This window comes from Sinohyriopsis cumingii, chromosome 13, assembly GCF_028554795.1.
Source record: "Sinohyriopsis cumingii isolate HCF-2022 chromosome 13, ASM2855479v2, whole genome shotgun sequence".
Taxonomy (NCBI): domain Eukaryota; kingdom Metazoa; phylum Mollusca; class Bivalvia; order Unionida; family Unionidae; genus Sinohyriopsis; species Sinohyriopsis cumingii.
Window position 1 is genome coordinate 47,579,761 of NC_142973.1, and position 14,272 is coordinate 47,594,032.

Sequence of the window (14,272 nt, forward strand, 5' to 3'; positions counted from 1 at the left end):
CTGATTTTAATGAATTTTAATCATTATTGCATAAGAAAAGAAGGAACTTAGTGTCACTATAAAGTGTTTTTTTTTCTCTTAGTTTTCTTTGACGATGGTGTTTTCTGACATATGTAATTGTGGTTAAGATTAGTCTTTCTTGTATACATAAACTGGTTCCCTAAATTCAAGAATGAAACTATGCAATCAAAACTGGCAGAAGTTAAATAATTATTAGCATACATTTTGATAAGGATGTCTAAAACAAACTTTTTCTGTATGGGTGTGGAGGTTAACTTTGTTCAGAGGAAGATAAGAGTGCAATGAAAAACTATGCTAATCCACTGGTCCATACAGTAGTTATATTTGTTCAAGAATTTCCGTACATCCTCTGAAGCTGAAGTCGTAAATGGGGTTCTGGGAAGTTAACTTCCAATTAATTGTACTTGACTAACTATATGAAAACCTATTTCAAGTTTTGGAGAAATGACAATTCACCAGCGTTTCCGAAATCAATCCGTCAAAAGTATTGCATTTACACGAATAATTGAAAATGAAATATTTCACTCATGGCTGTCCCGAGAGATTGCTTCAACCATTTACCAGGATACTACAAAATGAGTATTAACTTTCATTTCCAAAATGGTGGGCTCGTCCGGGATTTGAACCCGGGACCTCTCGCACCCAAAGCGAGAATCATACCCCTAGACCAACGAGCCTCACATGGGAAATAATCGTGCCATTATCCGCCTTTATATTTGTCCTGCATACGAGCCGTACCTTATCTACAGCTTGATATCAGTGCGCTGCTGTTACTCAGATCCTTGCACATGAAAAGATTATATCATAGATGAAACGTACATATTTCATTTCCTTGTGTACATTTCATGCACAAATAGTATTGTTTCGAAATATCAGTCTTTTGATATCATTTACTATTCAGTTTGCTTCAAAGCTAATCTCCCAAATCTATGAGACATACACATATAAGTCCTTCTTCCAAGGAGAAAAAACTGTCGCAAATGACCCATGATCAAACTAAATTTAATGAATTTTAATAATCTTTGCATCATTTAAGACCAGATGATAGGAAGGAACTTAATGTTCCTATAAAGTGTTTTCTTTTTCTCTCTTAGTTTTCTCTGAAGATTGTGTTTTGTAATATATGTAATTTATGGATGACATTATTCATTGTTGTATACACAGACTGGTTCTCTAAATTCAAGACCGAAACTATGCAATCAAGCTGATTGTTGTTGTGGGTAATAAATGAAAAGTAATTAGTTGACTTTGTTTAGACTAACATGCTTTAAGATAAAGTCGATTTCCGATGACGAAGACATATTTAGAATTAAAATGATATTTTATTTGCATGCTTCTAAATGAAATCCAACTCATCTGAATTTTACTGTTGATAATAATCAAGAGTTTCAGATCTACATGATATTAATTGCTGCCGATAGACCCTTGGACAATTCGTTGATCAAACAGCATTCTCCATTCGCCGGCGTCCCCGTTTGACACTTGGATTATGCATAAAGATGAATGCATGCTGATGTATGTCGATGGAAGCCAAATTTGCCATTCTAGTCGACGGTCATACCATTAATTTGACAGTTGATTTTCACAACAACAAAAAAGATAATTCCAGTAGGTGGATTAGGCAAGGTTCGTTTTAGGTTCTCTCTAAGCAGCACATTCATCTTTCGTTAAAGATATGATAGGAAATCTGTACAAATATTATGAATTCGTCCATCAATATTTTGCTTAAAAACCAATTCCGGATAGACTTTGTTCTATTTACAACCTCCTTGAAAACGAATACCGTTTTCTACTAAAATGCATCTTGTGGATAGATGTGAGATGAAATTCAAGCAGACAAGACCTTTGAAGAGACTAGCAAGTGAGAAATCATGTGGCTGTCTCCAATTTAGAAAGTGCTTCAATCCAAGTAATCTACGCCGTTTCAGAATCAAATAAAGAGATGTGTTGTGTCGGTTTATTCTAACAGCATGCATTGTAACCCCATAGGCAGTCAATCAATAAATCAACGCCTACTGAATTAGATGACACAGACATGTAAATGACATTAGGCAGTTAAGGTAAAGACACGGTGGGGAGATAGGCCCTTACGAAGCAAGGGAATAATGTGCATCGGTGGTTCAGTGGTAGAATGCTCGCCTGCCACGCGGGCGGCCCGGGTTCGATTCCCGGCCGATGCAAATTTTTTTTATATAATTTTAGAATGTTTGCATAATCCAATATTTGTAATAACTCTTTTTGCCCTAGTCTAATTTTCGCTCACTTTTGTGTTTTATGCCAACTCCACAACTGAAATCGGAACAGTCCTTGAATCAGAAGCTTGGATGTCTCACACTGAGTGTCCCTCGCTTCCCGGAAAAAAACATGGATGTTGGTGCAAAACAGCTTTCCATTACAATGGGACAGATCCTTATCTTGTCTATAAGGAGTTTCTAATTGGAACTGTAGGAAGAGCGTAATAACCTTCATTTTTCAGTTAGAGGTTAATCTTTAAATCCGGATGACGATGCCTATCGCCCTTAATTATTTTAACACAAGAACATTTCAGTGTACTGAACGTGTTATTATCATTTACTTTATGACACTAGAATACTCTTTTAGAGATGTCTTCAATTTATTTCAACATTTATGTCTGTCTGTAAACCTCGTTTCACGTTTGACCTTCTCCAGCCAACTTTGACTCGAATTTCATTGAACTGATTTCAAATCCAGACTGAAAGGAATGATACTAAGTTCCCATTCACAATGTTTTTGTGTTATTTACAGATTACTGTATCAAACGATCATTGACCTCTCTCTCTCCCTCTCTCTCTCTCGCTCCCTCTCTCTCTCTTTCTCCCTCTCTCTCCCTCGCACTCTCTCTCTCTCTCTCTCTCTCTCTCTCTCTCTCTCTCTGTCTCTCTCTCTCTCTCTCTCTCTCGTTCGAAATCACACAAGAGTTCAAAGTTTATGCCTGCACAATGTCATATGTAGGAAAGTCATCAACCTGTCATGGGTTTCATTACATTTCAGAGGACAACAAATAGAACTATAATCAGCCTGCAATTTCAAAACTCTACAACGTCATTAAGAATAAATGTACGACATACTGTTATATCTACAATTACACCGTTTGAAAGATAAACTATATCCTCATGCGCAAACATGCACGCACGCAAACATACATATATGTGTAAACAACATACAATCATTTTTTTTTTAAAAGGCAAACTGTTATCTATACTGTATTTCTACTGTGTGATTGAAGTTTCTCCTTAATTGCGGGTAGGAGATTGGGCCTATCTGAATAATGTCTTTTTTATCAATAACATATTGAAGGCTTATTGTGTATATGGTTGTAGATTATAAAGTAAGATTATTAATTTTGTATGAAAACATCTTTATTTGGATTTGAGATCAGATCATTAGTTTTTCCTCAGGAAATCCTGGTGTACCAGATATTTGGCATGTTCTTTACTAAACCTTTAGTATTATACATGATCTTGCTGCCAGCGTTGAATATTATAGTAAACGAAACAAATATATTTGCAGTAGATGCATTAGGCAAAGTTGATTGCAGGTTTTATCTAAGCAATACACCAAACTTTAGGATAGGAAAACTGTACCAATAGTGCGAATTGCGTCCATTAATGTCTTGCTTACAAACTAATTCAGGACGGATTTTATTTGATTCACAACCTCCTTAGAAATGAACACCATTTCTCTACTTGCATGTGTCTTGTATAAAGATCTAAGAGCCATATATATATATATACAGACGCTGGCGGCCTTCATTTGATTCCAAGTCGATGAAAGGATACTTTTACATTCAGAATGTGTGCATGGTCCTAAATTGTACTAGCGTTTTTCGCTGTAACCTAATTGTCGCTCACTTATGTTTTGTATGCCAACGCCACAACTTAAAGTCTTCCATCAGGAGATGGGGTTTCTCACACAGAATGTCCCTCGTTTGATAGATGCCCCGTGAATCCAAAAATCAAAAGCAATTATTTTGTCATTGAGGATGTATTAAACTGCATGCCATAGCATTCATAGAACTGTATGCCTGAGAATGTGCAGAAATGCATTTCTGCCTATCGAAACAAAAGCACACCTGATGTTTCTATCCAGAACTCAAACCTCAGTAAATCATAAAATAGGAGTTGCAAAATTAATGCTAAAACAATTCTCTGGCAATCAAGAAGTCTAGTAAAAGTAATGCCACCAATGTCTTTCATCAGTACATTTTGGAATTAGAGCTACAATGAAATGATTTTGCAATATTATCAGCCTATTACAAACCCAGTTTGAAGTGAGACAGAAATGTGACTCGGATTGAATCTTGAAAAGGTAAATAAAAGTCAGACGGAAACTTGCAGAAAACATGGAAGTCAGACGATATTTTTGAATAGTAAATGGAAATCAGACGAAGTCTTGGAAAAATATGTTTAGGTAGATTTCTGAACACAAGGAATTCGACTGCTGTATTCCGAATTCAATACCAAGGTATTGTTATATTTATCTGAAAAGTCACAAACCGGTCTAGAACTGGACTATGCCAAGCGAAGTTCGGACAAGTGGCACATTGTTTCAGATTGTTCAAGACAGACTGAGCGTGTTGCCGAGCGGATTTATTTTAATCGAAACACTTTGGCGCAGAAACACTATCCATATTTTAAAGATACAAATGATTTCCTGGAAAAAACTGACCAAACTTACAGCCTCTTAAAACTGTATACTTGGAGAAAGAAAAGTGTGCAACGGCCATAAATTACCATTTTTGTACGTTAGGTGTATTGAGGATAGTTTCCTCGTTTGGACCCATGTGGAGGAAAAATAGTTTCCTGACTGGATATAACAACCAACATTCATCAATTAAAATTAAAACGAAAAAGAAATGGAATAAGGAGTAGATTTCCTAAATTTGACATTATACAACAGAATAAACTTGCAAACGGGAATAATCGGGACATTAAGATATATTTAAAGGAGATTCATCAATTGTTACGTTAAATACCTTTCCTGTAAGGCATGGGTTCAGGAGCATTGTTAATTCCAAACACATATTTCCCACACGATTTTGCAACATCAACAAGATTTAATGACGCTTGTTCGATGTATTTCGAGAAATAAGTTGAAAAATCAAGCAAGTGGTTAAACAGAGACCTGAAGTTTTAAGAAGAATAAATATTCTCAACAAAACAAAACTAACAATTTCGTTTTTTGTTAGTTACATTTGACGTTCTTAGTTTTTCTCCTTTATATTCCATACAACTTTACAAAACAAAAAATAACAATTACGATCTATGTTGGTTTCAGTCCACGTTCTTTTTTTCTTTTACATTCCTTAAAAGCTTGCAAAACAAATGTAACAAGTACGTTCTTTGTTGGTTAAAGTCGATCTTTTTTTCTTTCTCACATTCTTTACAAGCTTACAAATTAAAACTAACAATTATGTTCTTTTTTGGTTTCAATCGACGTTCCGCATCTGCAATATGACTTATTGTTGTTACAGCTCTGTGAAGATAACAATTCCAAAATGTTGCACCGTATAACTGTAAATATAACTTTATCAAGCATATTTATTCTTAATAGGGTTGTCAACTTTTGAAAGCTGAGGCTGATTGAAGTCCTGAAGATTGATCTCTGAAAGGTAAAGAAATGCAAGACAGGTTGATCATCTAGCCATCTACAACTACAAATATAACTTCCCAACATATGTCACATACACAACGAGAAAACACCGATATTATTTTCACCGAAAGCATAACTTAGGAAGAAAATTATAATATATTCAACTGAATTCGAATCGCAATTATGCGACTATTTATTTCAATTGAAACCTTTAAAGGGAGAGAAATCACTGGCCGCACATGGTGTCTGAAGCCATACACTGCATTATACTCCTCAGCAAGAGCAGAAGACCTCTTCCAGGACATGGTGATTATCACAATTTTTGCACGATCAGTTGCGTTCAAAACATTTAAAAGAACGGAAACCCTCTTCAAGCACATGGTACTTATTGGAAATGTAACACGTGCAGTTACATACGAAGCCAGTGAATGAACAGGAGCCGTGGTGATGCATAGTTATAGCAGAAACAGTTGCATTTGAAAATCCGAGAAACAGAATAAACTCTCTAGCCGAAGATGTTACCTACTTATGATATTGATCAAGTGGTAGTCGGTATTTATCACCTTCAGACACACACAATAAGAGAACGGGAGTAAAATGAAATTTGTTGATTTTGAAATAAGGACAGACCAAGTTTTATGAACATGTCTTACAATTTTAGAGCGAACTAACTGAAGACATTTTATTCTTAATTTTTACTGATTATATGGACAGACATACATTCGCAGAGTAAATGTGAATTTTTTTGAACATCAAAGTTTTCCTAATTTGACTTACTTGTTCATCTTTGAACTGCAACGATAAAACACTTAATTGACCATATGCCTTTTGTATGGTTTCGCTTTCTAATGAACCGAACACTTGATTGAAAATTCAGGCGTGAATATGCTTTGGCGCATCATCTTAAACTAGTATCATATACTTACTTTAAAACATAATCTGGACACTAGAATAGTTTTAAAGGAGGTTCATCAATTGTTACGTAAAATACTTTTCCAATAAGTCGTACGTTCAGGAGCATTGTCAAATTCCCAATACATATCTCCCACACAATTTGTAACAATCAACAACATTTAATGATGTTTGCTTGTTGCTTTTCGTGAAATAGGTTAGAAAATCAAGAAAGTGGGTAAACTGAGACTTGATGTTTTAAGAAGAATAAAGATTCTCAACAAGAAAAATCACAACCTACCAATTACGTTCTTTGCTGATCCCCGGTCGAGTCATACCAAAGACTTACAAAATGCTACTAACAGCTGCCTCGCTTCACGCTCAGCATTAAGAGGTTAGTGTTAGGACTGGTCCGCCTGGTGTCAGGATAATATGACTGGGTGGGACATCATGCTACATGTCTGCGGCATGATGCCCCAGTGCTAGACATAACTATAATTTGTCGCACTGCGGACATCGTAGCGATATGACTGATAAATTATTAAAGCTACGTTAAAAATCCAAATCACACACACACACACACACACACACACGCACACGCACACATGTTCTTTGCTGGTTTTAATCGACGTTCTTATTTTTTCTTCTTTGCATTCCTTACAACCTTACACAACAAAAGATAACAATTACGTTATTTGTTAGTTTCAATCGATGTTCAGCATATGAATCAAAGTTTGCAAGAGAATATTTGTGTGAATATTTGTGTGATTTGCAACAACAATTTCCTGATGCGTTTCAAAGTTACACTTTGAATAGAGCTTACAAAGGAAATGAAAATATAAGGAGCATTTTGGGCGAGATCCAGTCTTCCGAGTATCGACAAGCCTGGTTTTTAAAAGTGTAAATCGAATGGTAGTAAGTGGTGAATGTTTCTAATTAATTCAGACCTAGCAATTAACGTTAAAACAAGTGAAAATTGTAAAGTTAAAAATATAGTTCATATGATGCGAAAACTGTTTTATGTTATGTATTGTTTAAACTGTATAAAGAGAATGCAGAGGAAACCAAAAGGCATTTAATTTATTTACTTTTAATGAACATTCTTCGGGACCTTTATGGTACATAGATTCATTCGCATCTATCTGTCTGTCTCTATGTATAACTGTATGTCTGTTTCAATCTCAATCCACTGTAAACCTGTCTGCCTGTTTGTCTGCCTATATGTCTATTGTATTGCCTGTTCAAGTATTTTGATTCTCTTGATGGGTATCTTCCTTCGTTGGAATGATGAAATAAATATCTATATATCAATCTATCGATTGACCGATAGCTTTATCTGTCTATATATCTTGATGGGCATGCTCCTTTTTGAGAATGAGTACATTTCATACACAACTAGTAAAGTTTCAAAATCTTACTCTTTCGTCATCATTAAACTATTCAATTTGCTTCAGAACAAGAAGACAGAATAACTTCAAATTACTTTTGTTTTTACATTCATCGCCAGGCTTTCTTCTCCAGTTACTTGTCGATATTATGTCCAAATAATGAAGATAATGACCCAAATATAAGTCCTTATTCCAAGGCCATAAAAAACTGTCGCAAATGACCAAAGGAAAAACTGATTTTAATGAAGTTTAATCATTATTGCATAGGATAAGAAGGAACTTAGTGTCACTATAAAGTGTTTTTTTTTCTCTTAGTTTTCTCTGACGATGGTGTTTTCTGACATATGTAATTGTGGTTAAGATTAGTCTTTCTTGTATACATAAACTGGTTCCCTAAATTCAAGAATGAAACTATGCAATCAAAACTGGCAGAAGTTAAATAATTATTAGCATACATTTTGATAAGGATGTCTAAAACAAACTTTTTCTGTATGGGTGTGGAGGTTAACTTTGTTCAGAGGAAGATAAGAGTGCAATGAAAAACTATGCTAATCCACTGGTCCATACAGTAGTTATATTTGTTCAAGAATTTCCGTACATCCTCTGAAGCTGAAGTCGTAAATGGGGTTCTGGGAAGTTAACTTCCAATTAATTGTACTTGACTAACTATATGAAAACCTATTTCAAGTTTTGGAGAAATGACAATTCACCAGCGTTTCCGAAATCAATCCGTCAAAAGTATTGCATTTACACGAATAATTGAAAATGAAATATTTCACTCATGGCTGTCCCGAGAGATTGCTTCAACCATTTACCAGGATACTACAAAATGAGTATTAACTTTCATTTCCAAAATGGTGGGCTCGTCCGGGATTTGAACCCGGGACCTCTCGCACCCAAAGCGAGAATCATACCCCTAGACCAACGAGCCTCACATGGGAAATAATCGTGCCATTATCCGCCTTTATATTTGTCCTGCATACGAGCCGTACCTTATCTACAGCTTGATATCAGTGCGCTGCTGTTACTCAGATCCTTGCACATGAAAAGATTATATCATAGATGAAACGTACATATTTCATTTCCTTGTGTACATTTCATGCACAAATAGTATTGTTTCGAAATATCAGTCTTTTGATATCATTTACTATTCAGTTTGCTTCAAAGCTAATCTCCCAAATCTATGAGACATACACATATAAGTCCTTCTTCCAAGGAGAAAAAACTGTCGCAAATGACCCATGATCAAACTAAATTTAATGAATTTTAATAATCTTTGCATCATTTAAGACCAGATGATAGGAAGGAACTTAATGTTCCTATAAAGTGTTTTCTTTTTCTCTCTTAGTTTTCTCTGAAGATTGTGTTTTGTAATATATGTAATTTATGGATGACATTATTCATTGTTGTATACACAGACTGGTTCTCTAAATTCAAGACCGAAACTATGCAATCAAGCTGATTGTTGTTGTGGGTAATAAATGAAAAGTAATTAGTTGACTTTGTTTAGACTAACATGCTTTAAGATAAAGTCGATTTCCGATGACGAAGACATATTTAGAATTAAAATGATATTTTATTTGCATGCTTCTAAATGAAATCCAACTCATCTGAATTTTACTGTTGATAATAATCAAGAGTTTCAGATCTACATGATATTAATTGCTGCCGATAGACCCTTGGACAATTCGTTGATCAAACAGCATTCTCCATTCGCCGGCGTCCCCGTTTGACACTTGGATTATGCATAAAGATGAATGCATGCTGATGTATGTCGATGGAAGCCAAATTTGCCATTCTAGTCGACGGTCATACCATTAATTTGACAGTTGATTTTCACAACAACAAAAAAGATAATTCCAGTAGGTGGATTAGGCAAGGTTCGTTTTAGGTTCTCTCTAAGCAGCACATTCATCTTTCGTTAAAGATATGATAGGAAATCTGTACAAATATTATGAATTCGTCCATCAATATTTTGCTTAAAAACCAATTCCGGATAGACTTTGTTCTATTTACAACCTCCTTGAAAACGAATACCGTTTTCTACTAAAATGCATCTTGTGGATAGATGTGAGATGAAATTCAAGCAGACAAGACCTTTGAAGAGACTAGCAAGTGAGAAATCATGTGGCTGTCTCCAATTTAGAAAGTGCTTCAATCCAAGTAATCTACGCCGTTTCAGAATCAAATAAAGAGATGTGTTGTGTCGGTTTATTCTAACAGCATGCATTGTAACCCCATAGGCAGTCAATCAATAAATCAACGCCTACTGAATTAGATGACACAGACATGTAAATGACATTAGGCAGTTAAGGTAAAGACACGGTGGGGAGATAGGCCCTTACGAAGCAAGGGAATAATGTGCATCGGTGGTTCAGTGGTAGAATGCTCGCCTGCCACGCGGGCGGCCCGGGTTCGATTCCCGGCCGATGCAAATTTTTTTTATATAATTTTAGAATGTTTGCATAATCCAATATTTGTAATAACTCTTTTTGCCCTAGTCTAATTTTCGCTCACTTTTGTGTTTTATGCCAACTCCACAACTGAAATCGGAACAGTCCTTGAATCAGAAGCTTGGATGTCTCACACTGAGTGTCCCTCGCTTCCCGGAAAAAAACATGGATGTTGGTGCAAAACAGCTTTCCATTACAATGGGACAGATCCTTATCTTGTCTATAAGGAGTTTCTAATTGGAACTGTAGGAAGAGCGTAATAACCTTCATTTTTCAGTTAGAGGTTAATCTTTAAATCCGGATGACGATGCCTATCGCCCTTAATTATTTTAACACAAGAACATTTCAGTGTACTGAACGTGTTATTATCATTTACTTTATGACACTAGAATACTCTTTTAGAGATGTCTTCAATTTATTTCAACATTTATGTCTGTCTGTAAACCTCGTTTCACGTTTGACCTTCTCCAGCCAACTTTGACTCGAATTTCATTGAACTGATTTCAAATCCAGACTGAAAGGAATGATACTAAGTTCCCATTCACAATGTTTTTGTGTTATTTACAGATTACTGTATCAAACGATCATTGACCTCTCTCTCTCCCTCTCTCTCTCTCGCTCCCTCTCTCTCTCTTTCTCCCTCTCTCTCCCTCGCACTCTCTCTCTCTCTCTCTCTCTCTCTCTCTCTCTCTGTCTCTCTCTCTCTCTCTCTCTCTCGTTCGAAATCACACAAGAGTTCAAAGTTTATGCCTGCACAATGTCATATGTAGGAAAGTCATCAACCTGTCATGGGTTTCATTACATTTCAGAGGACAACAAATAGAACTATAATCAGCCTGCAATTTCAAAACTCTACAACGTCATTAAGAATAAATGTACGACATACTGTTATATCTACAATTACACCGTTTGAAAGATAAACTATATCCTCATGCGCAAACATGCACGCACGCAAACATACATATATGTGTAAACAACATACAATCATTTTTTTTTTAAAAGGCAAACTGTTATCTATACTGTATTTCTACTGTGTGATTGAAGTTTCTCCTTAATTGCGGGTAGGAGATTGGGCCTATCTGAATAATGTCTTTTTTATCAATAACATATTGAAGGCTTATTGTGTATATGGTTGTAGATTATAAAGTAAGATTATTAATTTTGTATGAAAACATCTTTATTTGGATTTGAGATCAGATCATTAGTTTTTCCTCAGGAAATCCTGGTGTACCAGATATTTGGCATGTTCTTTACTAAACCTTTAGTATTATACATGATCTTGCTGCCAGCGTTGAATATTATAGTAAACGAAACAAATATATTTGCAGTAGATGCATTAGGCAAAGTTGATTGCAGGTTTTATCTAAGCAATACACCAAACTTTAGGATAGGAAAACTGTACCAATAGTGCGAATTGCGTCCATTAATGTCTTGCTTACAAACTAATTCAGGACGGATTTTATTTGATTCACAACCTCCTTAGAAATGAACACCATTTCTCTACTTGCATGTGTCTTGTATAAAGATCTAAGAGCCATATATATATATATACAGACGCTGGCGGCCTTCATTTGATTCCAAGTCGATGAAAGGATACTTTTACATTCAGAATGTGTGCATGGTCCTAAATTGTACTAGCGTTTTTCGCTGTAACCTAATTGTCGCTCACTTATGTTTTGTATGCCAACGCCACAACTTAAAGTCTTCCATCAGGAGATGGGGTTTCTCACACAGAATGTCCCTCGTTTGATAGATGCCCCGTGAATCCAAAAATCAAAAGCAATTATTTTGTCATTGAGGATGTATTAAACTGCATGCCATAGCATTCATAGAACTGTATGCCTGAGAATGTGCAGAAATGCATTTCTGCCTATCGAAACAAAAGCACACCTGATGTTTCTATCCAGAACTCAAACCTCAGTAAATCATAAAATAGGAGTTGCAAAATTAATGCTAAAACAATTCTCTGGCAATCAAGAAGTCTAGTAAAAGTAATGCCACCAATGTCTTTCATCAGTACATTTTGGAATTAGAGCTACAATGAAATGATTTTGCAATATTATCAGCCTATTACAAACCCAGTTTGAAGTGAGACAGAAATGTGACTCGGATTGAATCTTGAAAAGGTAAATAAAAGTCAGACGGAAACTTGCAGAAAACATGGAAGTCAGACGATATTTTTGAATAGTAAATGGAAATCAGACGAAGTCTTGGAAAAATATGTTTAGGTAGATTTCTGAACACAAGGAATTCGACTGCTGTATTCCGAATTCAATACCAAGGTATTGTTATATTTATCTGAAAAGTCACAAACCGGTCTAGAACTGGACTATGCCAAGCGAAGTTCGGACAAGTGGCACATTGTTTCAGATTGTTCAAGACAGACTGAGCGTGTTGCCGAGCGGATTTATTTTAATCGAAACACTTTGGCGCAGAAACACTATCCATATTTTAAAGATACAAATGATTTCCTGGAAAAAACTGACCAAACTTACAGCCTCTTAAAACTGTATACTTGGAGAAAGAAAAGTGTGCAACGGCCATAAATTACCATTTTTGTACGTTAGGTGTATTGAGGATAGTTTCCTCGTTTGGACCCATGTGGAGGAAAAATAGTTTCCTGACTGGATATAACAACCAACATTCATCAATTAAAATTAAAACGAAAAAGAAATGGAATAAGGAGTAGATTTCCTAAATTTGACATTATACAACAGAATAAACTTGCAAACGGGAATAATCGGGACATTAAGATATATTTAAAGGAGATTCATCAATTGTTACGTTAAATACCTTTCCTGTAAGGCATGGGTTCAGGAGCATTGTTAATTCCAAACACATATTTCCCACACGATTTTGCAACATCAACAAGATTTAATGACGCTTGTTCGATGTATTTCGAGAAATAAGTTGAAAAATCAAGCAAGTGGTTAAACAGAGACCTGAAGTTTTAAGAAGAATAAATATTCTCAACAAAACAAAACTAACAATTTCGTTTTTTGTTAGTTACATTTGACGTTCTTAGTTTTTCTCCTTTATATTCCATACAACTTTACAAAACAAAAAATAACAATTACGATCTATGTTGGTTTCAGTCCACGTTCTTTTTTTCTTTTACATTCCTTAAAAGCTTGCAAAACAAATGTAACAAGTACGTTCTTTGTTGGTTAAAGTCGATCTTTTTTTCTTTCTCACATTCTTTACAAGCTTACAAATTAAAACTAACAATTATGTTCTTTTTTGGTTTCAATCGACGTTCCGCATCTGCAATATGACTTATTGTTGTTACAGCTCTGTGAAGATAACAATTCCAAAATGTTGCACCGTATAACTGTAAATATAACTTTATCAAGCATATTTATTCTTAATAGGGTTGTCAACTTTTGAAAGCTGAGGCTGATTGAAGTCCTGAAGATTGATCTCTGAAAGGTAAAGAAATGCAAGACAGGTTGATCATCTAGCCATCTACAACTACAAATATAACTTCCCAACATATGTCACATACACAACGAGAAAACACCGATATTATTTTCACCGAAAGCATAACTTAGGAAGAAAATTATAATATATTCAACTGAATTCGAATCGCAATTATGCGACTATTTATTTCAATTGAAACCTTTAAAGGGAGAGAAATCACTGGCCGCACATGGTGTCTGAAGCCATACACTGCATTATACTCCTCAGCAAGAGCAGAAGACCTCTTCCAGGACATGGTGATTATCACAATTTTTGCACGATCAGTTGCGTTCAAAACATTTAAAAGAACGGAAACCCTCTTCAAGCACATGGTACTTATTGGAAATGTAACACGTGCAGTTACATACGAAGCCAGTGAATGAACAGGAGCCGTGGTGATGCATAGTTATAGCAGAAACAGTTGCATTTGAAAATCCGAGAAACAGA

At 35.4% G+C, this 14,272-nt stretch overlaps 4 non-coding genes across 4 annotated transcripts; 2 read left to right on the forward strand and 2 right to left on the reverse strand.

Moving 5' to 3' along the window:
- Nucleotides 1–626: 626 nt before the first annotated feature.
- Nucleotides 627–698, reverse strand: Trnap-ugg (transfer RNA proline (anticodon UGG)). Its single transcript has one exon. It is a non-coding gene; the product is annotated as a tRNA-Pro (tRNA).
- Nucleotides 699–2,130: 1,432 nt separating this feature from the next.
- Trnag-gcc (transfer RNA glycine (anticodon GCC)) lies at nucleotides 2,131–2,201 on the forward strand. Its single transcript has one exon. It is a non-coding gene; the product is annotated as a tRNA-Gly (tRNA).
- A 6,571-nt stretch (nucleotides 2,202–8,772) lies between these two features.
- Nucleotides 8,773–8,844, reverse strand: Trnap-ugg (transfer RNA proline (anticodon UGG)). The gene has a single exon. It is a non-coding gene; the product is annotated as a tRNA-Pro (tRNA).
- A 1,432-nt stretch (nucleotides 8,845–10,276) lies between these two features.
- Trnag-gcc (transfer RNA glycine (anticodon GCC)) lies at nucleotides 10,277–10,347 on the forward strand. Its single transcript has one exon. It is a non-coding gene; the product is annotated as a tRNA-Gly (tRNA).
- Nucleotides 10,348–14,272: the final 3,925 nt, after the last annotated feature.